A 26,654-nucleotide genomic window follows, 5' to 3' on the forward strand; every position below is an offset into this window, starting at 1 on the left:
AATGGCCCACAGGCCCTTAAAGCTCCTATCTGGAATTGACATAGTTCTCCTTCACTCACATTTTATTGGCCAAAGCAATACCTTTTGCTTTGCATTCATAGGGTATAGGGAAGTACTAACATATCACATGTCTGGAAGACGGAGAGATAGAACTTTTGTGGACAATCAAAATTACTACCAAGCACATAAAACATAAATAAGCCTTAGTGAAGGTTATACCAAACACAAGATAATTCAATAACTGAGTTGTAATTCATTTAAAACTCATTTGCAGTCTATGGGTAAACACAAATAAAAACAAGAGGAAGCCCAGGAGTGAACATGGTTGAAAAGAATGAAATCAGGAATGAATAACACTTTTAAAATAATCCCCCAAATTAGTCACAAGGATAATTGATGGTTAAACATATATAAACATTTTATGTACCATAGATTCCTGGTTCCTAGCTTAAAACAGTGTCATAATTAAAACCAACAAACAAGAATATCCAAGGCTTTAGAATATCTCTCAAATGTAGAAAATCATTATGAAAATTTGATTGCAGCTTTATTGTATAGCAGCTTTTTCATCCTAGAATATTGAAAACTTACACTATTTAGCTCTCTACAGTTTACATGGAAATTGCTCACATATCATTTCCTAAAATCTGCAAAACAATCTGGCAAAGAAGGTCGTCCTTATCTCCATTTCACAGTTGAGGTAACTGAGACTTTGATTTTATACGATTTGTCCAAGGTCACTCATATGAAAAGAGTACCAGAGCCAAATTTTGAGCCCATTCCTATCCCATTAACCTGAGTGAATAGAAATATGTAAATAAGACCTCAGATATTAAATTCTTAAAGTTTCAATAATTTCGTCTTCCATTTCCTAAGCTGTGTTCTGTCTAAGAAAAGACATTCCTAGAATTAAAGAGAAAAAGGAAACAGGTTCGGGACCTTCTAGGTTAAAGAAAATAAAACACAATTCCTTACAAGATTTTGGAGAACCTTTAATGTGTCATTAACCATCGTGAGTTTCAATGAGTGAGAGCATGGTATGCAGAATAATGACCCTCTAAGATGCACACATCCTAATCCTAAAACTTACGAATATGTTACCTTATATGACAACAAGGACTTTATGGATATGCTTAAATTAAGGACCTTGGATTATACTGGTAGGCCTCTAATAATCACAAGTGTTCTTAGAAGACAAAGATGGGAATAGCAGGGTCAGAGAAGATGTGATGATATGATGGTGGAAGCAGAGATCAAAGTGGTCCAGGGACATAATTGAAGGAATGTGGGCAGACTCTACAAGCTGGAAAAGACAAGGAAATGGATGTTACTCTGGCATTTCTAGAAGGAACACAGACCTCCTGACCCCTTGATTTTAGCCCAGTAACATCTGTCTTGAACTTAGGACCTCCAGAATTGTAAGAGAATAAATTTGTGTTGTTTTAAGCCACTAAATTTGTGGTAATTTGTTACTGTACCTTTGAAAACTAATACACAAAGACAGTAAGTCTTTGCTCTTAAATTTATTTACAATTGAAAATTTCATCCTATAGAATACATAACTCTAGGAATACAGTTTGAGGAACACTGGTCTATTCCAGTCCCCTATAATTATCCTGAGATACGGATTACTAATATTGAGAATAAAATTTTGTTCAAGGTGAAAAAAATAATAGTAAATACTAGCGAGAGAAGGATTCAACATCAGAGTTTGGTGAAAATAATATACTTCCTCACACCTTGATTTAAATAGCAAATGTTTCATCTAACATTAAATGTTCCTGCCTCTCTCAGCCGCCTGGAGTGAAAAGGCAGCCCTTTCTCCCCGTCTCTTCTCTCTTCAGCACAGACACTTTTCTTATATGCTGCAGGCAAAAACAATTTGAAGCAGGTGACAGCAGAACTCTTCTTTTTAATGCCCTTTGCCTCAGGCACGACTGGATCTTTCCAGACACTAGAAATGTTATGAGAGGACAGTCACCCATTCTCCCCCTGGCAAAGCCAAAAACATACATTTCAATTGGATCTCAGAAATGCTGATGGGTATCAGAGGCCTGACAGGCTGCTTCTGAAGCAGGCCTCCCATGTGCTACTTTTCACCTATGTCTTATCTGGAGGGGCTGCACAAGAGAGGAGAAAAGAGAGAGGGCACAGGCTCTCCAAACTTCCAACCTTGCCTCTGCCCATCAGAGATTAGAGGCAGTAGGGGTGAAAATCCATCTTGCTAATGCAATAGGCTTAATGCTGGCTGGTTTGAAACCAGCAGAACCACAAAATCGCAAACCTTCTCAGAGTGCAGCATTTCAGGATCATAAGGAAGTATAAATCACCACTAAAATAGTAGAAACCTGGACCCCCAGCCTTCGCAGGTTTCTACAAATCATTTTTACCTCTTACCCAAGAGACACTCTCATGATGCATTAGGTGTGGAGAAAGGAGGAAACATTCCTGGAGAGCATGACTGCAGTTATGTCATTATCGCTGAAGGGACCAGCATGATTGAACTGTTATGCCAGGACAGTAGCTTCAACCGCGCGAAGGCAACTGCAATACCCCAGTAAATAGCTGCTCAGTAATCTAGAATGACTGTTAATGTGAGTTCCAAGGATATTAAATATGCTCTATTCCAATATGTTAGAGGGTCATTGTTTATTCCATTTTCACAGCCTGCCCTCCTTCAGTCTGATCAACGTTTGTTCATTGGGATTATGGCCAATATCCTATGGGCTGGAAAACAAGCCACTGTGAAAGAAGCAAGCTGCTGGCAGACTGTGATGTTTTTCTTCATCATAGTTGGAGGGCCCCAGTGATATACAGCTGTCTTCCAAATTAATGCTACTTCTTTACACAGAAGGCAGACAATGGCCATAGGCTAGTACTTAATATTTTCAGTTGTCAAATCATTTTTGACAACTGAAAACGTTCACTTTACTACTGAGAAGACAATGGGCTGATCTTTAAGAAATACCTAGTACAAGGGGGAGGGAGTAGGATGGACTGGGAGTTTGGAATTAGTAGCTGCAAACTATTACATTTAGAATGGATAAGCAATGAAGTCCTTCTGTATAGCTCAGGCAACTATATCCAATCTCTTGGGATAGAACATAATGGAAGATAATATGAGAAAAAGAATGAGAATGACTGGGTCACTTTGCTGTACACCAGAAATTGACAGAACATTATAAATCAACTATAATTAAAATTTTTTTAAATAAATAAAATTAATGTTCACCCCCCCAAAATGATACATATATTAATGTACTGACATAGAAAGATCCACACTATATACTTAAAAGATTTTAGATGATTACAGAAAAAAAGGAAGAAAGACCTAGTACGAACAACCTTCATCACCATTCTTTTTTCATTGATTCACTCATCAAATACTTGAGAGTCTTCCATGGCCATGGACACAGAGATGACTAATTTCTTATCCTTAAGGAGCTCAGAAAGTTTTGCATAGCCAAGTATGCATATGACTACACGGAATAGAGTTAAGGTACAAAGAGCCAAGTTAGCCATTCTGTCTAGATGTCAGGAAAGGTGTTATATTGCATGAGGCACTTGAACTAAGTCTTGAGAAAATAAATAAGAAAATAGATAAGGGAGTTCCCATCATAGTGCAGCAGGAACAAATACAACTAGGAACCATGAGGTTGCGGGTTCGATGCCTGGCCTTGCTCAGTGGGTTAAGGATCTGGCGTTGGTGTGAGCTGTGGGGTAGGCCACAGATGTGGCTTGGATCTGATGTTGCTGTGACTGTGGTGTAGGGGGGCAGCTGTAGCTCCGATTTGACCGCTAGACTGGGTACCTCCATGTGCCACAGGTGCGGCCCTAAAAAGAAAAAAAAATAAGTAATGAAATAAAATAAAGTAAAATAAAATACAAAAATAAGTAAGAGGTAGTGGCTTCCCAGACCTGGCAGAGGTGTCAGAGGGTTAGAAAATAGCTTGAAAGGCAGGTGGAAACCATATTAGGGAGGGCCTTGTGTGACATGAACAATCTTTGGCTTCAGGCCACATCAAGGAGAATTAACAAGTACAGGTATAAGCTGAAATTGAAATAACCTGTTTTCTTTGTTTACTCAGCATTTTTATAATCAGGTCCAAGTATTTCAAACAAAAGGAATTATTTTTCAAACAAAGGGAATTTAATACAGGGCACTATTTATATAAATGATGGAAAAGTTAAAAAGCCAAATCAAGACAGTGAAGCAACCTAGAAATTAGTGACAGCAAAAATTGACATTCTGCCCTATCTGTTGGTTCCACATCTACAGATTCAACTAATGGTGGACTGAAATATTAGAAGAAAAGTTCCAAAAAGTTCCAAAAAGGAAAACTTGAATTTGAATTTGCTCCACATGGGCAACTATTTACATAACATTTACATTGTATTTTCAACTATTTACATAGGATTTACATTGCATTAAATATTATAAGTAATCTAGAATTATTTAAAGCATATGAGAGGATGTGTGTAGGTTATATGCAAATACTACACCATTTTATTTGAGGCACTTCAGCATCCTTGGATTTTTGATACTTGAGGAGGGTCCTGGAGTCCATATCCTGCAGATACTGAGGGACAACAGTACTATATGATGTTACAGACAACCATAAACTAAGGATGTCTGGCTGGAACAAGGGCCATGGCAGGAACTTCCCCCCCAGAAACCTAGAAGATAAAGTGATGTGCTCTCTAGCAGGTGATAAGAACAACAGAGTGTCCTCTACACCTACTTCAAGATGCCACCAGAAATAATGAGGAAGGAAGAAATATACTGGCTTCTTCCTTTTTCACTGGTTTTTCCCTAGAATCTCCCACTGGGTCAAGCATATCTACAAACTAGTAGTCAAGAAAATGTGGGAAATGTATTGAATCATGACATAGAATAGTAAAGAAAAAGTACGGAGAATAAATATGAGAGAAAACGTTATATGACCAACACAGTCCACCTTTTTTTTTTTTTTTTTTTGGCTAATCAGCATTAATATGCCCCTCTGCTCATGCTAAACTCTCCTAACAACTTTATTCTCCTTTTTCATGGAATATTATTCACAGAAACCACAGAATAATTGCCCTGCATAAAATGAACATGTTCTCACCCTCTTCTCAAATGAAATGTAGAGACCCATCAATCACCATATCCTCATTGAAGTAAAGTGGCTCCATGTGATATTCAGTTCCCCTTCATGCTACCACTAGCAACTACAGATCTTCTTTGATTTATGGTGGAGTTACATCCCCATAAACACATAGTAAGTCAAAAACGTTGTGAGTCAAAAACGCATTGAATACACCTACCTTCCCAACATCATAGCTAAGCATAGCCTACCTTAAACATACTCAGAATACTTACTCCCATTATGCAGACACAACTCAATTTACCCTTAAAAATCAGATTTAATCTCCCAGCCATAGCCAAGTGTCCGTTTCTGACCATTGGATCAATGGCATGAGGAGCCCAAAATAGCTACAATCCAATGGAACCAGTTCCCTGGTGGAATTCATTCTCCTTTGGGAACTAAGACCTCTAGATGGGAATAGAGATAGGAAACAAAAATTCTGTAGATGTGTCATTCAGTGTATTAAGGAGAAAGTCCATTCCTACTTACACTTTAGTATCAAGACTTGCAAATTCTAGCCACAGGAAGAAAAATGGCATGCACTGGTCACTAGTTCAAAGCAAAAGCTGCATCCTTGAAGATAGCATCCTAATCTCACAGACTGCTGTCTCCTCATTAGTGCTGATACCAAATATTCAGTAGACGACCTACCATTCTAAAAGGCCATCTATCTACTTCTGAACGACAAAGTATAAGACTACTGAATTTCACAAGCACTTCTCTTGATATAAAATAACTTCCTCAGTCAAAAGTAATGTTATATGAGGTACCATAATGATAATTAATGTAAAAAGTCCATGGATGGTGGTGTGTGTACAATATTTCAGGCATGCAATACAGCTATAAACCAATTAAGGTGTATCCCATTAAGTACAAATTGTCAAAGAAAGCATTTGATGTTGGTGTCTCATTTTATGGCTGACTTTATTTAGCATGATAATTTCTAGGTCCATCCATGTTGCTAAAAATGCTGGTATTTCGTTCCTTTTAATGGCTGAGTAATATTCCATTGTGTATATGTATCACATCTGCTTTATCCACTCCTCTGTCGATGGGTGTTTAGGTTGTTTCCAGGTCTTCACTCTTGAGAATAGTGCTGCAATGAACATCAGAGTACATGTGTCTTTGCGAGTCATGGTTTTCTCTGGATAGATGCCCAGGAGTGGGATTGCTGGATCAAATGGTAATTCTATTTGTAGTTTTCTGAGGAATCTCCGTACTGTTCAAGGAAAACTTGAATTTGAATTTGCTCCACATGGGCAACTATTTATATAACATTTACATTGTATTTTCAATGATGGAAAAGGAATCAAATATAATCAAACTCCTACCAGGTGGTATAACAATACCATATCAGGGGCTCAGGATTGGCTTTTACTGTTGATACACTAGGTATTCAGGAGCCAGGTAGGAGTATCAGTCTTAATGAGGCGAAGTCCATGTTGTTGCATCTAAGCAAAGCTCTCTTTCCTGCCATTAGAAGTCATTTTGTTGAGCAAACATGATAATGACTAAAAGACTGTCATCCAGAGAATGCACCATCTTATCCATCACATTATTGAAAGATACCGCTCCATGGCTATCCTTTGAGGAGCATTCACATGGAACATAAATATGCCCACACTATACCTGGAAGCTATCTATGTATCTTCTTCCAAACCTCACTGTCACTAATCTTCCAATCATGTTTGTTCTAAGTTTCTGAACATCAAACTAAATCACTAGTCATTATTAATGAGATAGTGTAGGATCCATACCTTAGGACATAGCTACTTCCAAGCAAAAGAGATAACCAGATATACCTGACAATTTTCCTTGACAATTTTCTTTAACGGCTATTTCAAAGGTTCTGTAATATAGCAATAATACTTGGGGCCTGTTCCATAAAATTTTATAGACTTACTTGTAATCCTTACTTGAGGTTTTTGGCTTCCATCAATTGGGAACTCCTGATGAGACCAAAAATAGGTGATGAGAGCTTACCACACCAGCAAATTCTCCCTACCTTCCTGTGTCTTCCAGACTTTTTTAAGCACAATTTCACATATATGTTTATTTGATGAATTGCTACTACATACATCCAACATTATAGCTTGGTAAATAAGATAGGACCTAGCTAATGATGGGCAGCTCTGAAGGCATAGTCATATGGTGTCCCATGGTCAAGCAATTTCTGGAAACAGGGTTTGAGCCACTTGCACCAGCAGAGGAAGAGATAGCTTTCTTTGCTCCAAAACCCTAATGTGCCTGTATGATTGCTTTGACTGACCTATTAAAGGCTCCACTGGCATCTGCTATATCATAAACTCCAAATAACAAGACAACTTGCATGGAAGCCTTACTTTTTTTTAATAACTCAATGAATTTTATTACATTTATAGTTGTACAATGATCATCACAACCCAATTATATACAAATTCCAACCCGAAGCCCAGCCCATCCCCCTGCACCCTAACTGGTTTCATTTGGAAAACTTAAGTTTTTCAAATTCTGTGCATCAATATCTGTTCTACAAAGAAGTTCATTGTGTCCTTTTTTTAGATTCCACATGTAAGTGATAGCATATGACACTGATATCTCACTGTCTGACTAGCTTCACTTAGCATGATAATTTCTAGGTCCATCCATGTTGCTGCAAATGCTGTTATTTCTTTCCTTTTAATGGATGAATAACATTCCACTGTGTATATGTACCACATCTTCTTTATCCACTCCTCTGTCGTGGACATTTAGATTGTTCCCATGTTTTGGCTATTGTATATAGTGCTGCAATTTGGAGTACATTTCCATGTTTGGAAATTGTATATAGTGTTGCAATTGGAGTACATGTGTCTTTACAAGTCATGGTTTTCTCTGGATAGATGCCCAGGAGTGGGATTGCTGGATCAAATGGTAATTCTATTTGTAGTTTTCTGAGGAATCTCCGTACTGTTCTCCACACTGGTTGTGCCAATTTATATTCCCACCAACAATGTAATAGGGTTCCTTTTTCTCCACACCATCTCCAGGATTTATTGTTTGTAGACTTTTTAATGATGGCCATTCTGACCAGTGTAAGGTGGTACCACATAATGGTTTGATTTGCATTTCTCTGATAATGAGGGATGTTTAACATTTTTTCATGTGTTTTTTTAGCCATCTGTATGTCTTTTTTGGAGAACTATCTGTTTATATCTTCTGCCCATTTTTTGATGGGGTTGTTTGTTTTTTGGTTTTGAGCTGTAGGTGTTTATAAATTTTGGAGATTAATCCCTTGTCAGTTGTTTCATTTGCAAATATTTTCTCCCATTCTGTGGGTTATCTTTTCATTTTATTTAGGGTTTCCTTTGCTGTGCAGAAACTTTTAAGTTTAATTAAGTCCCAATTGTTTATTTTTGTTTTTACTGTCATTAATCTAGGAGGTGGATCTGAGAAGATATTGCTGTGATTTATGTCAGAGAATGTTTGGCCTACATTTTCCTCTGACTTTTACAGTATCTGGTCTTATATTTAGGTTTTTAATCCATTTGAATTAATTGTTGTATATGGTCTTAGGAAGTGTTCTAATTTCATTCTTTTACATGTGGCTGTCCAGTTTTCCCAGCACCACTTATTGAATGGATTGTCTTTTCTCCATTGTATGCTCTTGTCTCCCTTGTCATAGATTAGTTGACTGTAGGTGCATGGGTTTAATTCTGGGCTTTCTATCCTGTTCCACTGATCTATATTTCTGTCTTTATACCAGTATCATATTGTTTTGATAATTTTAGCTTTATAGTATAGTCTGAGGTCAGGGAGCCTGATTCCTTCAGTTCCATTATTCTATCTCAGGATGGCTTTGGCTATTCTAGGTCTTTCGTGCTTCCAAACATTAAATATTTTGTTCTAGTTCTGTGAAAAATGTCCTTGGTAATTTGATAGGGATTGCACTGAATCTGTAGATTGCCTTGGGTAGTATAGTCATTTTTACAATATTGATTCTTTCAATCCAAGAGTATGGTATGTCTTTCCATCTGTTTATATCATCTTTGATTTCTTTCATCAGCATCTTAGAGTTTTCAGAGTACAGGTCTTTTGTCTCGTTAGGTAGGTTTATTCCTTGGTTTTTTATTCTTTCTGAAGATATGGTAAATGGGATTATTTCCTAATTTTTCTTTCTCATATTTTATTGTTAGTATATACAAATGCAGTTAATTTCTGTGTATTAATTTTGTATCCTGCAACTTTGCCAAAGTCATTGATGAGCTCTAACAGTTTTCTGGTAGTGTCTTGAAAACTTTCTAGGTATAGTATGTCATCTGCAAACAGTGATAGTTTTACTTCTTCCTTTCCAATTTGGATTCCATTTATTTCTTTTTCTCCTCTGACTGTCATCGCTAGGACTTCCAAAACTATGTTGAATTGTAGTGGAGAGAGTGGACATCCTTGTCTTATCACTGATCTCAGCAGGCATTCTTTCAGATTTTCACCATTGAGAATGATGTTAGCTGTGGGTTTGTCATAGATGGCCTTTATTATGTTGAGGTAGGTTCCCTCTATGCCCACTTTCTGAAGGCTTTTTATCAGAAATCGGTGTTGGATTTTGTCAAAGGTTTTTTCTGCATTTATTGAGAGGATCATATATGGTTTTTATTTTTCAGTTTGTTAATGTGGTGTATCACACTGATTGATTTGTGGATATTGAAGAACCCTTGCATCTCTGGAGTAAATCCCACTTGATCATTATGTACAACACTTTTAATTTATTGTATTTGGTTTGCTAGCATTTTGTTGAGGATTTATGCATCTACGTTAATCAGTGAAAGTGGCTTGTGATATTCTTTTTTTGTGGTATCTTTGTCTGGTTTAGGTATCAGGGTGATGGTGGCCTCATAGAATGAGTTTGGGAGTGTTCCTTCCTCTGCAATTTTTTGGAATAGTTTCAGAAGGATAGGTGTTAGGTCCTCTCTAAATGTTTTTTTTGTTTGTTTGTTTTTTGTTTTGTTTTGTTTTTTTGTTTTTTGTTTTTGTTTTTTTTTTTGTCTTTTGCATTTGTTGGGCCGCTCCTGTGGCATATGGAGGTTCCCAGGCTAGGGGTCTAATCGGAGCTGTGACACCAGCCTATGCCAGAGCCACAGCAACGCGGGATCCGAGCCGCATCTGCGATGTACACCACAGCTCACGGCAACGCCGGATCGTTAACCCACTGAGCAAGGGCAGGGATCGAACCTGCAACCTCATGGTTCCTAGTCGGATTCGTTAACAACTGCGCCATGACGGGAACTCCCTAAATGTTTGATAGAATTCTCCTGTGAAGCCATCTGGTCCTGGACTGTTGTTTTTCGGAAGTTTTTAATCACAGTTTCAATTTCAGTACTTGTGATTGGTCCGTTCATCTTTTCTATTTTGTCTTGGTTTAGTCTTTAAAGATTGTACTTTTCTAAGAATTTGTCCATTTCTTCTAGGTTTTCCATTTTATTGTCATATAGTTGCATGTAGTATTTTGTATTTCTGCGATGTTCATTGTAACTTCTTCTCCATGTCTAATTTTACTGATTTGAGTCCTCTTTTTTTCTTGATAAGTCTAAGGGTTTATCAATTTTGTTGATCCTTTCAAAGAACCAGGTTTTCATTTCATTGATCTTTTCTACGGTTTTCTTTGTTTCTATTTCACTGACTTCTGCTCTGATGTTTATGACTTCTTTCCTTCTACTAACTTTAGGTCTTGTTTGTTCTTTTCTCTCTAGCCGCTTTAGATGTAAAGTTAGGTTATTTATTTGAGCTTTTTCTTGTTTCCTGAGGTGGGCTTGTGTTGTAATAAACTTCCCTCTTAGAACTGCTTTTGATGTATCCCATAGGTTTTGGAGTGTTGTATCAGTGTTGTCACTTGCTTCTAGTTACTTTTTAACTTCCTCTTTGATTTCTTCAGTGATCCATTGGTTGTTTAGTGGCATATTGTTTAGTTGCCATGTGTTTGTGGTTTTTGCAGTTTTTTTCTTGTTATTTCCAGTCATATAGTGCTGTGGTCATTAAAGATACTTGATATGATTTCAGTTTTCTTAAAGTTACAGGGGCTTGATTTGTAGCCCAGAATGTGATCAATCCTAGAGAATGTTCCATGTGCACTTGAAAAGAATGTGTATTCAGCTGCCTTTAGAGGAATTGTTCTATAAATATCTACTAAGTCCATCTGGTCTAATACTTCATTTAGTCTGTGTTTCATTGTTGATTTTCTGTCTGGATGATCTGTCCATTCCTGTAAATAGGGTGATAAGTCCCCTGCTATTACCATGTTATTGTCAATTTCTCTTTTTAAGGTTGTTAGCAGTTGCCTTACATATTGAGGTGATCCTATGTTGGGTGAATATGTATTTATAATTGTTATGTCTTCTTCTTGGATTGATCCTTTTATCATTATGTTGTGTCCTTCTTTGTCCCTTAAAATATTCTTTATTTTAAGGTATATTTTGTCTGATATGAGTATTGCTACTCCAGCTTTCTTTTGATTCCCATTTGCATGGAATGTTTTCTTCCATCCTCTCACTTTCCATTTGTATGTGTCCCTAGAAGTGAAGTGGGTCTCTTGAAGATTGCATATATGTGGTTTTGTTTTTGTATCCATTCAGCCAGTCTATGTCTTTTGGGTTGGGCATTTAGTCCCTTTACATTTAATGTAATAATAAATATGTATGTTCCTATTGCCATTTTATTAACTGTTTTGCATTTTTGTTGTTTTTTCTTCCCTTCTTCTCTTGTTGTCTCCTCTTCTGGTTTGATGACTACATTTAGTGTTACATTTCACTTGCTTTTTCTTATTTGTGAGAGTATCTATTGTAGATTTTTGGTTTGCCATTACCCTGAAGTTTTGGGTACATTTGTACCCTTCTCTTATCACAATTTCTGATTTCACTAGTATATTTGTGCATGAATGATTTCCTAACTTTACTATATATATGCCTTTACTGGTGAGCCTTGCCATTTGTGGTATTCTTGTTTCTAGTTGTGGCCTTTACTTTTCTACTAGAGAAGTTCCTTTAGTATTGGTTGTAAAGCTGGTTTAGTGTTATCCAATTCTCTTAGCTTTTGCTTGTCTGTAAAGATTTTGATTTCTGCTCCAAATATGAAGGAGAGCCCTGCTGGTTAAAGTAATCTTGGTTGAAGATATTTTCCTTTCATCACATTAAGTATATCATGCCACTCCCTTCTGCCCTGCAGAGTTTCTACTGAAAAATCTGCTGATAACCTTATTGGGGTTCCCTCGTATGTTATTTGTTTCTTTTCCTTAGCTGCTTTCAAAATTTTCTCTTTGTCTTTAATTTTGGTCAGTTTGATTAATATGTGTCTGAGGGTGTTCCTCCTTGGGTTTATTTTATATGGTACTCATTGTGCTTCCTGGATTTGAGTGAGTGGTTCCTTTCCCATGTTAGGGAAGTTTTTGGCTATTACCTCTTCAAATATTTTTTCTGTCCCCTTCTCTCTCTCTTCTCCTTCTGGCACCCCTATAATATAGATATTGGTGCATTTAATGTTTTCCGAGAGTTCTCTTAGACTGCCTTCATTTCTTTTCAATCTTTTTTCTCTTTTCTGTTCCACATCAGTGATTTCCACTAGTCTTTCCTCCATATCACTTATTCATTCTTCTGCCTCCTATATTCTACTGTTGATTGCTTCTAATGATTTTTTATTTGTTATTGTATTTTGCATCTCTTCTTGCTTAAGTTTTAAATCTTGTATTTCTTTGCTCAGTATTTGTTATAAATTGTCCATCTCTGCCTCAAGTTTATTTCCAATGTCTTACAACATCTTCAGCATCATCAATCTAAAGTCTTTTTCCTGGAGACTAATAATCTCTAGATCACTTAGCTGTTTTTCTGTTTTGTTTTGTTTTTGTTGTTCCCTTATCTGAGTTATAGTTCTCTGTCTTTTCATTTTTATAAGTTTTTGGTGTGGTCCCCTTTCTGCAGATAATAGATTTGTAGCTTCTCTTACTTCTCATGTCTGCCCCCCCTTGTGGTTGAAGTTGGTATGGGGGTTTGCTGGAGGCTTCCTGATGGGAAGGACTGGTGCCTTCCCACTGGTAGGTGGAGCTGATTCCTATCCCTCAGGTGGGTGGGGCTTTGTCTCTGGGTGAGATTAGAGGTGGCTGTGTGCCTGGGTGGTCTTTAGGCAGCCTGTTTACTGATGGGTGGGGCTGTGATCCCACCTCTATTGTTGTTTGACTCTTGGCTTGTCAGCACTGATGGATAGGGCCAGATTTTCCCAAAATGGCCACCTCTCCAGGAACACACACTGATTAATATTCCCGAGACCTTTGCCTCCAATGTCCTTCCCTCACAAGAGCCATGGTCACCCCCTGTTTTCCCAGGAGATCCTCTAAGAACTGCAGTCAGGTCCGACCCAGTTTTCTATGGAGCTTCTGTTTTGTCCTAGACCCAGTGCACATGAAAGTTTCTGTGTGCCTTTCAAGAATGGGGTTTCCATTTCCACCAGTCCTGTGGAACTCCCGTGCAGAAACTCCACTGGCCTTAAATGTCAGATGCTTTGGGGGCTCTTTCTTCCAAAATCAGATCCCTAGGCATGGGGACCTGCCATGGCACTCAGAACTCTCACTCCTGTGGGTGAGCCTCTACGATAGAATTACTTTCCTGTCTGTGGGCTTCCTACCCAGTGGCAATAGTGTTGCTTATATCATGTAATCACCCCTCCTACCATCCTGATGTGGCCTCTTCTTTGTCTTCTGGAGTAAGATATCTTTTGGAAAGTTTCCAGTCCATTTGGTTGAAAGTTGTTCAACATTTGGTTGTTTTTATGAGAGAAGGTGAGCTCCAGTCCTTCTATTCTGCCATTTTAATCCTATCTCTGAAAGCCTTACTTTTTTTCTGAGACTTATGAAAGAGTAGTGAGTAAATGAGATACTCAGTAAATTAATATAATCGTACAACAATTATGGCTTATGTTTCCTCTAAATTCCATAAACACCCACAAGATTTAATATACCCCTTTCTCATGGCAGGAAATGTAAGATACACCAACTTGTTATTCACAGTAAATTGAAAGTTTTTCAATAAGATGTCAGGTAACTAGGGTTCTCCTTCCACTCTCTGGCATACAAGTCTTGCTCCTTGCTGCTCACCAGAATCAAAAAGCATAATACCTTCAATATAGTGACAGTATGATATTATGTGAAACATATAGATCATCAGTGACTCTGTACCACATTATGACAGAGAGAAATAGAATTGGCATGCCCTGAGGTGCGACAGAGAAGGTACATTATTGTCCCTTCTGAGTAAAACATATTGTTATTGATAACCTATATTCATTTAGGGGACCAGATAAATAGTTGCATACCAGGATCCCAGCATTGTGATGACTTGCTCCAGCAAATATACCATACCTGGAACACAGCTACAGTTGGAATTACTACTGGGTGAAATTTATTAAAATTCTCAATTATTTTATTGATATGTCAGCTTTAGCCTGGAGCAAGTAGGCAAGTTAAACATGAATGTGATAGTAACCATAACCTGTATCCTGCAAATCTTAGATGGTAACACCTCAGTCTCTAATTCTTACAGGTGTTGCTTTTATTTGCTATATCAGTTGAGAGGTGAACTTCCACAGGCTATGACTTAGCTCTTCATAACATTAATAGCCCGCATTCCATGAGTCAAGGAGACAATGTGGGGATTCATCCATTTTCCAGTATGTCTAACTCTACATTCAAGAACTGGGGAAATATCCACAGGTTGGGCTCACTGTGGTCAAAACTCCATTTACCATCATATCTCTAAGTTTCAACCCTGCTCACTGGATCAGAGTTTCACTTTGTGGCACTAAGTATTAGGCTCAACTAAGAATCCATGTCTAAAAAATCACCGAATTCCTGAATATGTTCCCTTTTGCTTTGCACAGTTATTTGTAAAATAATTTAAGATTCCTTTAGAGAAAGACTTGGCAGATGACTTATAGTATATACTTGTGGTGGTGTTTCAAAATCCTTTTTCAAGGCATTCTGGCCTCCTTAGGCTCTGGATCTGTGAACGGGCTCACATCTGGGAAGAAGAGCAGTTGTGACTTCCTATTCCATTTATCCAAGATAGTTTTCTAGTCACCGCATCTAATTTTTTTTGTTGTTGTTGTTAGGCTTCTGTTTTAACTCCTAGGGAAAATATAATCAATTAGTTTTCATCATAGATCTCTGCAGGTAAAAACATCATAATTGCCACTCAACTTTTCTTGCTCATTATGTTAATTGTGGTCATCTTGTCTCTATCAGCAAAGTGATACCACCACCTGATCCAAGACATTCTAAGATCTCATCTTCCTATTAAAATCAGTAATTTCAAAGGCATCATCTCTTGCTGTCATCCACAGCCTTCATAGGAGAGTCACCATACAAGTTTAGGAATTTGGAAGCTCTTTTCATTAATGCAATTACAGATGATTTAATAAAAGAAGAGTCCTCTGTGTGCTCTTATAAGAAATAATCATGAGGAGGATGAGTAGATTGAATATAATTAATTATTTCCACCATTCTCATCTCCTTGTGGTTTTGAATTCTTCAGCTGTATACCAGAGAAGTTATAGAATTTTATCCTCATTCCTCACAGGCCACTTTAAAGGCCATGTTTCAGTAAACCAATCAAGAAATGTTTTAGTACAATTTCCAGCTGTTGAGCTAGCACTCAAACACATTTAATCTGGAAACTTAGGTAAACACATCTATATTAATATTTACTAACCCTACATTATATTCTGCCTTTCTTAGTCTTACTCATATAGATTTCTTCTTCCCACATGTTTCAAGAGGTCTGATAATAAAAATTAGCAAATATTTGCAATTCTTTTCCTGTATAAATTATTTATTCCAGTATCAAACCTTGAACTCCTCCACCTGAAGTATCAATAAAGTATGCTTCTGATAAGTCTTCAGGAAAATATGCATCTCCTTTCAAGGCAACTTTTTTCAGGTGAATAAATTATAGGCTCTTTACATAAGGGAAGAGTACCTTCATCAGACATAGTTGCATCTGCTGGTAATGGAAACTTAGGCTATACTGTGATCATGGCTCTAAGATTGAAACACCACAAATATTTGAATCTGCTCAAATACCACCCCCTCCATCCAAGCTCTCAGGGAGTCATTCTTTAAAATTAATCCTTAATACATGCATAATCAATTGGTAAGCCTGTGTTTTCAACTTGTGTGGTAATTCTTCCAACTACATATCATTCCCTCCTGATACAAAGAATTCTAAGAAGCTTCATACTGATTTCATGGCAGCTGTCTGATTCTAGGGTTGTCCCTTGGTTGTTAGAGTTTAAGTCTCTTGGCTTATCATGTTCCAGCACAACCAGAAACAGCAATCCCATATTTATAGTCAAACGTAACAGCTACTTATTTCCCCAAAGCCTGGTTTTCAATTGGCACATCATCCCAAACAAACCAGGTAATAATTTAAAGTAATTGTGTTGCCATTTGATGAGACAGATACAATTATAGTATCCCATTTTCCACCTGAAAGAAGTTCTGTACTATGTTCAAGCTAAAAGATGCAAGCAATCAAAGTTTAGGATTTGCTCTTGAGAATATATTTCATGGGACTAAGCCTGATAACTGACACCCTCCCCTCCCCTCCCCAAATACGTCAGTAAAGGTCTAACCAGGAAAATACAAATAAATCAATATAAATATTTAAAATAAAGGAAATTTAATAGAGGCAAATAGTTTCACACATGTTGACAGAACTGAGAAACTTAATAGGAAATCATGAAGCAATCCACAGAGGAGCGATAGCAAGAAAGCCCATATTACCCCATAGGGCTATAGGAAGTAGCAGTGATTTTACTGAAGCCCCAGAGCCAGGAGTATGTCAAGGGTGCAATTACCACTGGGGGAACTGCCTGTCGGAGTTGGAACCCCCAAATGAGGGGTCATCTGCTGAGATGTGGAGTTAAGGAGGAGATACTGATTCTGCCAAAGATGCTGCCTAAGTCAACAGGAGAAGAGATACAACCTTGAATTCCTCCAACCTCTAGTTTTTGTATCTTTTCTTCTTATTGACAACCCTTCTTAATAGTGAGTTCACTAGTTCCTTGCAACACAGAATCAAAATGGGAATATGCAGTAAATTGACCTGAGAACAAAAATATGCAGTAAATTGATCTGAGCAGAAAGAGGCAAAGGACCAGCCTGCCTTCACAAAAAGTAATGGAAAGAATTCACCATCACTCAAGTTGGAATTTTAGACAGGCCAAATCATAAGTAACTAGGATTTCTTGTACCTATTTCCTATAGAGTTGTTTTCTCTGTCAGGCCTGTATTTCTAATTTAATCTAGGGTAGAAAGTTTGATTTCGCCAAGAAGATTCATCAGCTACAGGAATTTGGAAAAGAAAGTTGAGTTTGGGTCAATGTCTATAAAAGTTAACTATATGTAGTAGATGTTGCATACAGACTTTACCTACAATTTTTCAGTACCACCACTATTAAAATAATTGATACCAACCCCTCTGAGATTTGTACTATGTTTAAAGAGAGCACAAATTATATTTAAAAAACATAATATTTTATTACAAGTTTGCACTAATATTAGTATCATGAAATCCGACTTTCAATTCCAGTGACTCACCTCTCTCAGTCTACTGCTCTCTAAAACAGAGTAAAATAATTTGTCAGTCCTTTCCACATATTTGTTCAGCAAGTATTTTCCCCATCACCCTTGCTAACTGAGTTTAGCTAAGCACAATACTTAAGTTATCATTGTAGTCCCTATGCATTTCATGAAGCCAAATACTGTGGTTTCTAATCAAACAATTAGACAAAGGTATGTTAAATTGTAACTGTTCTAAGTGCTATGAAGGAGGAATACATGATTTCATGGAGGGGATGTGGTCTAGTTAGGGGAAATCAAAGAAGGTGTCCATGAGGATATGATATGTAGGCATTCAACGGGAAAGACAGGAGTTTCTGCTGCGGTTCAGTAGGTTAAGAATATGACTGCATCAGCCTGGGTCACTGCAAGGTTTGAGTTTGATCTTCAGCCTGGTACAGGGGTTAAAGGATCTGGCAGTTGGAGCAGCTGTGGTGTAGGTCATAGCTGTGGCTCGGATTCAATCCCTGGCCCAGGAACTTCCAAACACTGCAGGGGCAGCCATAAAATTAAAACAAACAAACAAACAAACAAAAAACAGGGAAAGAGATGAGGGAGGAGTGTCCAAACATTCACAAAAGCCCTGTGGCTGGAGGAATAAGACATGGACAGAGAATAAAAGGAGAACAGTGTGCCTGGAGCCATTTATAGAAGTGGGAGTGTGGTGTGCAGTAACACTACAAAAGCAGTCAGGGGACAGAATGCATGATCATAGGGCTTGTGAAATAAACTGGGTGGGCTTTTTTTTCTTCCTTTATTTTTTTTTTTTTTTGGAAATAAAATGTTTTTAACCATAGAGTAATGGAAGCCATTAAAGAGTTTTAATTTGGAAAGTAACATGTTCAGACTTACCCTATGAAAAGATCACTCTAGCTACACTATAGTAAATGCACTGGAAGGGAAGTAGTTACTGTGGTAGCTCAGACTAGATTGTAGTTGATAGAGAATATGAGTAGTAGGTATATTTGAGTGATTTTCAGAAAAGCAAAATAATAGGACATAGTGCAATGGGATCGGTGTAGTGAATTCGAAGGATTTGTCATCCCTGGATGGATGTTGGAGCATTCACTGATAGCATCTGCTTAAAAGAGACCAAGGTAAAGGGGTAGAATGCAGAGTAATTGTGAGTATATTCTTGGATTTATTTGATTTGGGTGATCTGAACTACTTAAGAGAAAGTGCCAAGTAGGCAGATGGATATTCAGTTGTGAAACAAAGGAATAGTCTGGACTAGAAAAAGATATTTGGAATTCATCAGCCTAGGAACTGTAACTGAAGTTTTAGGCAAGAGTTAGACTGCCTAAGAAGAAGAATGTAGGGTAGAGAGAAAAGAGGACCAAAAATGGAAATGTGAGTAATTCCATTAGCCAGTGATTAGGTACTAGAGGTTGAGCCTAAAATAGAAATAAGAAAAGAATGAATAGATAGGCAGGAGAAATGCCAAGAAAATTTTGTATCACAGAATTCAAAGCAACAGTGTTTTGAGAAGGCAGATGTGTCGAAAACTGCTGAGAGGTCAGGTAGAGAAGTGAAAGTGTCCATTCAATTTAGTGAAATGGACACTATTGATGCCATAAATGAGAGCAATTTTAGTGGAGTCAGGGGATCAAATGCCAAACTGAGGTGAACTCAGAAGCAATTGGAAGAAATTTGGCTGTAGAGGGGAGGAAAAGAGAATGTAACATTTGAAGGGCAAGAGGATTCTTTTTGTTGATCTTAAAAAATAGAAGACATAAGTATGCATAAGAGATGGTGGAAAGTATCCAATTTAGAGAGAAAGCTTTACTACCTAAGAGCAAGAACAAGCAATGGTTGTTTCTGGAGCAAGCCAGAGTGGGTAAAATTCAGTGTTCTAGGTAGTTGGGACATCTCCATAATAAAGAGAAGAACAGGACACATGCAAATTGTATTTGCTATTTGTAAGATGCTTTGTTATTACTGGGGAGACAGTAGCATTGTCTTGTGAAGGCTTTTAATTTCTCTGCAAACTCAGTGTCCTCTTCCTGGAGAGAGAGGGAAAAACAGCTTAGAGGATGAGAAGGGTTGGGAAATAAAGGGAAGCAGAAGGGCAGGATGTTTCCAACTCAAGTTTTCAATGACTGTAAAATTTCTCTTCCTATGTGGTGTACAGTAATTTTCAAATTAGAAACTATTTTCTTAAACTAGTATCAAGGTCCTTCAGAAAAACTACTTTGTGTTTCATCAAGGCTTATCTCTGTCTCTCTCTCTGTCTCTCTGTCTCTCTGTCTCTCTGTCTCTCTCTCACACACACACACACATACAAACACACATCATCATCACACCATTTCACCCTTTGAAAAACTTAATGCTATGTGAACATTGTCATTAAAAGTCAATCTACTGCTACAAATTTTAGAGGTAGCAATCACAGTGGAATTTAGCTACCCACTATCAAGGAAACTTAGACAATCACTGCCTGACATTAGTTATATCTGTACAAAGACTTCTCTGTAGTGTTGTCTCTGTTTATAACAACTGAACTTGTAGCAGAGTCACTGCCTTAATTAAAAGGCTGTTCAGCCTTTACAAAGCTCCTATTAAAAGTAGAAAGAAAAAAAGGCTGTCACAAATTCTTTTCTTACTTTTCCATTCATTTGGTGTAAGTGTTCAAGAAACATAAGTAAGAGTTGTTTAGAGTATTAAAGTATTATATTAAAGATTGTATTAAAAAATGCATGACAGGTAAAATAAAGTAATTGAAAAATCACTAAATGAATCTCAGGTTCACACTGATGTGTAGCTTTAATTTAGTGAAGCAGCCAACATAATTATACCAAGTTTCTCCTTGTTTCAGGCACTAATAAATAGCTTCCTCTCCAGATAACATTACTAGCAAAGAATATTCACTATGCCAGTGCAACATGAAAGTGATCTTGGCAGATTTCACTCTCAGATTTCAAATTAACAGAAATCTTCTGAATATAAAAAGAAGTAGAGTGTTCCTTCCTGTCTTATCAACTGTTATAAAATTCATGAAGTCCTGTCTGGTTTGGGTCTTCCATCTACTGACAAATTTCATTAAAATTAGACTTGAGAATAAGAAGTAATGGAACTGTCCAAGCATAAGTATGTTACCACTGAAAATTGGTTTCTAAAAAGGGCATCAATTAGAAAGGAAGCGTAAAGAGATGAGAAATCTGATGCCAATCTGCATCTTCAATTATATAAAATATTGCAATTAAAAGCTAGTGAGGGTAAAAAGAACTTCATTAAATAATGCTGTTTAAAGCTATTAAGTTTAAGATTCAACCTTTGCATGGAAAGGATATTTGGTATACTAGCTTTCTATTGCTGCTATAACTTAGTTGCATAAAGAACACAAATTTGTTATCTTACATTTCTCTCACAGCAATCAGAGAAGAAAAAGAAATGAAACCAAATTGGAAAAGAAGAATCAATACTAACATTGTTTGCAAATGGCAAGATAACATACTTAGAAAATCCTAGAGACACTACCAGAAAACTATTAGACCTCATTAATGAATTTGGTAAATTTGCAAGATACGAAATTAACACAGAAATTTACTGCATTTCTATATACTAACAACAAAAAATCAGAAAGAGAGATTAGGGTAACTATCCCATTTACTATCACATCAAAAAAAAATACTTAGGAATAAACCTACCTAAAGAAAAAAAAAATGACCTATACTCTAAAAACTTTAAGTCACTGATGAAAGAAATCAAAGATGCTAGAAACAAATGTAGAGATAAACCATGCTCTTGGTTTGGAAGAATCAATATTGTCAAAATGACTATACCACCTAAGGCAATCTACAGATTCAGCACAATCCCTATCAAATTGCCAAGGACATTTTTCACAGTACTAGAACAAAACATTTCAAAGTTTGTGAGCCAAAATTGCAAAAGAAAAATGTAACTAGAGGAATCAGGCTCCCTGACTTCAGGCTATACTACAAAGCTACTGTCATCAAAACAATGTAGTACTGGCACAAAAACAGAAATGTAGATCAATGGGACAGGCTAGAAGGCCTAGAAATAAATCCAAGCACCTATAGTCAACTAATCTCTGACAAAGGCGGCAAGACATACAGTGGAGGAAAGACAGTCTTTTCAATAAATGGTGCTGGGAAAATAGCTACATGTAAAAAAAATGCAATTAGAACATTCTCTAACATCATACCCAAAAGTAAACTCAAAAGGAATTAAAGACCTAAATGTAAAGCCAAGATACTATAAAATTCCTAGAGAGAAACATAGGCCGAATGCTCTTTGACATAAATCACAGTAACATATTGTCTGATTCACCTCCTAGAATAATGACAATAACATTTAGAATGGATAGGCAATGAGGTCCTACTACACAGCACAGACAACTATATCAAGTCTCTTGGGATAGACCATGATGGAAGATAATAAGAGAAAAAGAATGTTATACACACACACACACAACTGGGTCATAATATATATGAATGTAAATATATATATATGACTGGGTCATTATATTGTACAGCAGAAACTAGCACAACACTATAAATCAATCATACTTTAATAAAAATAAAAGTCTGACATGAGTTTCACTGGGCTAAAACCACATCAGCAGGGCTGTGTTCCTTCTGAGGTCTCTGAAAGAACAATTCATTTGCTTGCTTTTTCCACCTTCTAGAGGCAGCCCATATTCCTTGGCTCATGGCACCTCCATCCATCTTCAAAGCCAGCAACATAGCATCTCTCTGACTTATTTCATCATCACAATTCTTACTAGGACCTCACGTCTGCCTTCCTCTTTCACTTTTAAAGACCCTGTGATTACAATGGACATACCTGTATTATAGAGTATCTCCCATCTCAAGGTCCCTAAATTAATCACATCTGCAAAGTTCCTTTTGCCATGTAAGGTACCATATTTATAAGTTCTGGGGATGAGAACTTTGGCATCTTTGGGGAGCCATTATTCTGCACATTATTAGTCTACTACACTTGGGAAAGTAGAAAGGTATATCTTTAAAAGAAATATATTACAGCCAGGTTTCTGTTCTCTAAGCCTATCGTATTTAAGGAGGAGATTAAAAATATTTAAGGGATTTTTTTTCCCGTAACTGTGCAGTACATCAGATAATCAGACCACTCGTTTTCAGTGACAGGAATGCTAAATAAGAAAAGGATTCCTTTGGCAAAATGAAAATAACTCAGAAGATATGAATTGATGATTGAAAAGCTACCAGGGATGCCCACAGGATGTCATACAGCTCCTTTTCAGGAAATTACAGCAGTAGAGAGAGCAGACAGAAGCTGTAAAATGATAATAAAAATGTATTTTAATTAAATTATTCTGCAATAAAACTAAAAGGAATCTGAAAACAAGGGCTGGTTATTACCTTCATCATGCTTCTTGAATAGCTTGTGCAAGAAATTATTTTGAGATGAGAGCTTATAGGGTTACAAACTATTTCACCCTGGCTCCTTCTTTCTTCTATGCTCCTCTTTGTCTCTTTCTTTCTTTGTCTCTGTCTATCAGCTCTCTCCCTCTGTTATCTTCCATTTTATCTGGCAGGAAGTATGACCTGAGGGAAGACTCGGGTACCTCAATTCAGTATATTTGCAAGCACAGGAAATCAGTGGACTTCACATCACTGTAGGTTAAAATGGGCATAAAGAAAACTGTTGCTTTAAGCTTATTATACCTTTAAAAATAATGTCAGATGCCAAGACATAACTGACTTTTTTTCCTTTGGCTGTGCCTGCAACACGTGGAAATTCCAGGCCAGGGATCGAACCCATACCACAGCAGTGACCCGAGCCACTGCAGCAATAACACAGATCCTTAATCTGCTGCACCACAAGAGAACTCTAAAAATAATGTCAGATGCCAAGAGATACAATTGCCAGAAACACTGGGTTTCCAGGAAGCAATAAGTTTCATATTTTTGTCATCATAATCTGGATCGAAATTCACTTTTGAAAAAATCCACAGCTTAAGCATACACATTTTTCAAATAAAAAACTGGGGCATGTGGTGAAACAAAGGATGTTTCTTCATTTATAAATTTAAGTGAAAAGTGTTACAAAGCCATAAAATATAAATTACATTTAGCTACATACTGAATAAATTTACTTTATTGAAAAAAAATGAAATTACAAGAAACCAAGGCTGTCCTGGAAAACTCAGGATGCATGGTCACCATTATTTCTACCAGGCAGTTCAGGATGCTATTTGGTTGTAAAGCCCATGATTTATTTTGTGCAATGGCTGCCAATGCCTCAAAAGCTTCAGAAAAAAAGTCTTTTTATTTCATGTGAAATCATGTGAACTGAGTATTTGGCCTGCTTAATTATCCCAAGAGTCTGGTTCAGTAGTTCAGGGTCTGGCACACTAAATGCCCAATAAATATAGATTGAATAAATGAACAAATGCATAAACAATTTAAGATTAGCCACATAGAAAGCAGGCCAAGTTTCATCTCTGCCAAGACTGAGTAAAAATCTCATAAGATCCATCTGGAGGAACATCTTCTTAGGACATTTGTCCTATAAGGATAGAAGCATTTATCATGAATAATTAATAACTAGTTTAACTAGTTTCATTGAGATTATCAATCTGTGGTATAATCATTGAAGAGTTTTATTTTTTTTTGGAACAAAAAATTATTTGTCAAGTCTCCATTGCCATTGGATTTCATGCTCCTTGGTGATATTTAAATCCAATTTCATAAATTTTCAGACTGGTTTTGGTGTTCTCTGTTTAAAAACCTTAATCTCACATTCAGTTCACAGCTCTCTTACTCTACAATCCACAATGGGCAGGACAGCTGTCTCCAAGGCTTGGAGTAGGAGGTGAGAGGGTACAGTGGGATCTAGACCTTCTCTCCAATGCCATCTCTCACCTTCTCTACTGTCACTTCTCTTCTGGAATTGGAGCAAGGATGAAGGAGAGGAAGGAGGAGGACATTCTGAAAGTGACTGCTTGTGGTAAACTGGCCTCTCCTCCTTGTCAATAGACCACTGTCTGGCCTCATTCTTCCCTTTTATTAAAAAATTTTTATTTTATTGAAGCATGGTTAATTTATAAGGTTATGCTATACAGTAAAATGATTCAGTTATACATTACATTCTTTTTCATATTCATTTCCATTATAGTTTATCACAGGGTATTGAATATAGTTCCTTGTGCTACACAGTAGGAGCTTATTGTTTATCCATTTTCTATAAAAGAGTTTGCATCTGCTAATACCAAACTCCCACTCCATCCTTCCCCCTCACCCAGACTGGGAAACCAGAAGTCTGTTTTCTATGTCTGTGCATTCCTCTCTGCATCCAATGCTGACTTACTCATGGAGGCATTTATGGATCCTCAGCTGGAACCTCCAGGGGGTTCTCCCTGCATACTCTCTGATTAAGGTTTCTGACAGAGGCTCAGCTTCTTCCTCCTCACCCCAGGGCCATTCCAGGTGGCCACTTCCCATTCCCTTACCTCTTATACCAATGGGGGCACCTGGAAGGGAGCAGTGATTTAAAAAATCTTGGAGTTCCTTTTGTGGCTCAGCAGTTAACAAACTTGACTGGGATCCAGGACGATTCAAGTTCCATCCCTGGCCTTGCTCAGTGGGTTAAGGATCCAGCGTTGTCTTAAGCTGTGGTGTAGGTTGCAGACGTGGCTTGGATCTGGTGTTGCTGTGGCCGTGGTGTAGGGCATCAGCTATAGCTCCGATTGTGTCCCTAGCCTGGGAATATCCATATGTCTCACTGTGGCCCTAAAACAAAGCAAAAAAAAAAAAAAAAAAGAAAGAAAGAAAAGAAAAGAAAAAAATCTTATTAGTCATCTCACTTCAGTCAGATTCCACACAAAATCCTTGTCATACCAAACACAGACATGCAGGCTCCACCCAGGGATTTTCTCCTTCAACTCTGTCCATCTTTCTAGCCCCCTTCTCTATGTTCAGACCTAAAGAACAGATGACCCATCAGTACAGTTGCTCAGCATTTTCTAACCAACCATTCTGAATCTATGACTTACCTATGGGGCTGGGGAAGGCAATTTAGGCATTCTTAATCTCATGGGAAAGTGAGAGAATAAACCACATAATCCTTTCTTCTTGGGGATGGAATGGTTACTATGACATACAATCCATACTTCCCTAAAAGATTATGCCTCATCCTCTCTGAAGATCTATTTAATAAATATGAGTAAAGGAAGGGTAAGTGGGCTTATGCCACTGAACTCTTGTCTCTGGCCTTTCCTGAGAAGTAGTTGGATTCCTAGATTGAGATATGTTGCACTTAAATTGTCAGGTAATTAGTGCCTGTTATTCTCACTTACAGCTACTGGTTGAGTAATCCTTGAAAAACAGAATCTCAGTAATAGAAGTTTACCATGTGGCCAGGGTTTTTTTCTTACATAGAGTACCCTACACATATCAAGCCATTTTTCTTCTCACAGCAATTCTAGGAATGAGGTATCAGTAAGTGTGTTTTATAGTAAATTGGTGAAGAGTTTTTCGATGTACTAGCTCCTCAAGTGTACTTCTAAGTGTGTATGTAACAAGTTGATTTTAAAAATTCATTTGGCTAAATTATAGTAATTTAGAAGATATTATTACAATCCTCTTACAACATGAGATCAGTAATGTTATGATTCCCATTTACAATAATTTGCCCAATTTCACCAAACCAGTAAGTGTTAGAATTAGAACCAGGTGTTCTAATTCCAGGCCCCATGTTCTTCCTTGATGATGTGCTGTGAAGGGGAAATTCGACTTTTCTTCTTATTGAAGTTCAGGTCCAGTGGGTGTTCTGTTTCAAGACAACATCTGTTCATGCACCAAGATGTGTATGGAGAGCCACACACATATAAAATCATAAAATAGCAAACAAGTGAGTTCATTTACAGTGATTTCATCCAGAAAAAAAGTCAATCTAATGAAGCTTCTCAG

Source organism: Sus scrofa, chromosome 1 (assembly GCF_000003025.6).
Source record: "Sus scrofa isolate TJ Tabasco breed Duroc chromosome 1, Sscrofa11.1, whole genome shotgun sequence".
In the NCBI taxonomy this organism is placed as follows: domain Eukaryota; kingdom Metazoa; phylum Chordata; class Mammalia; order Artiodactyla; family Suidae; genus Sus; species Sus scrofa.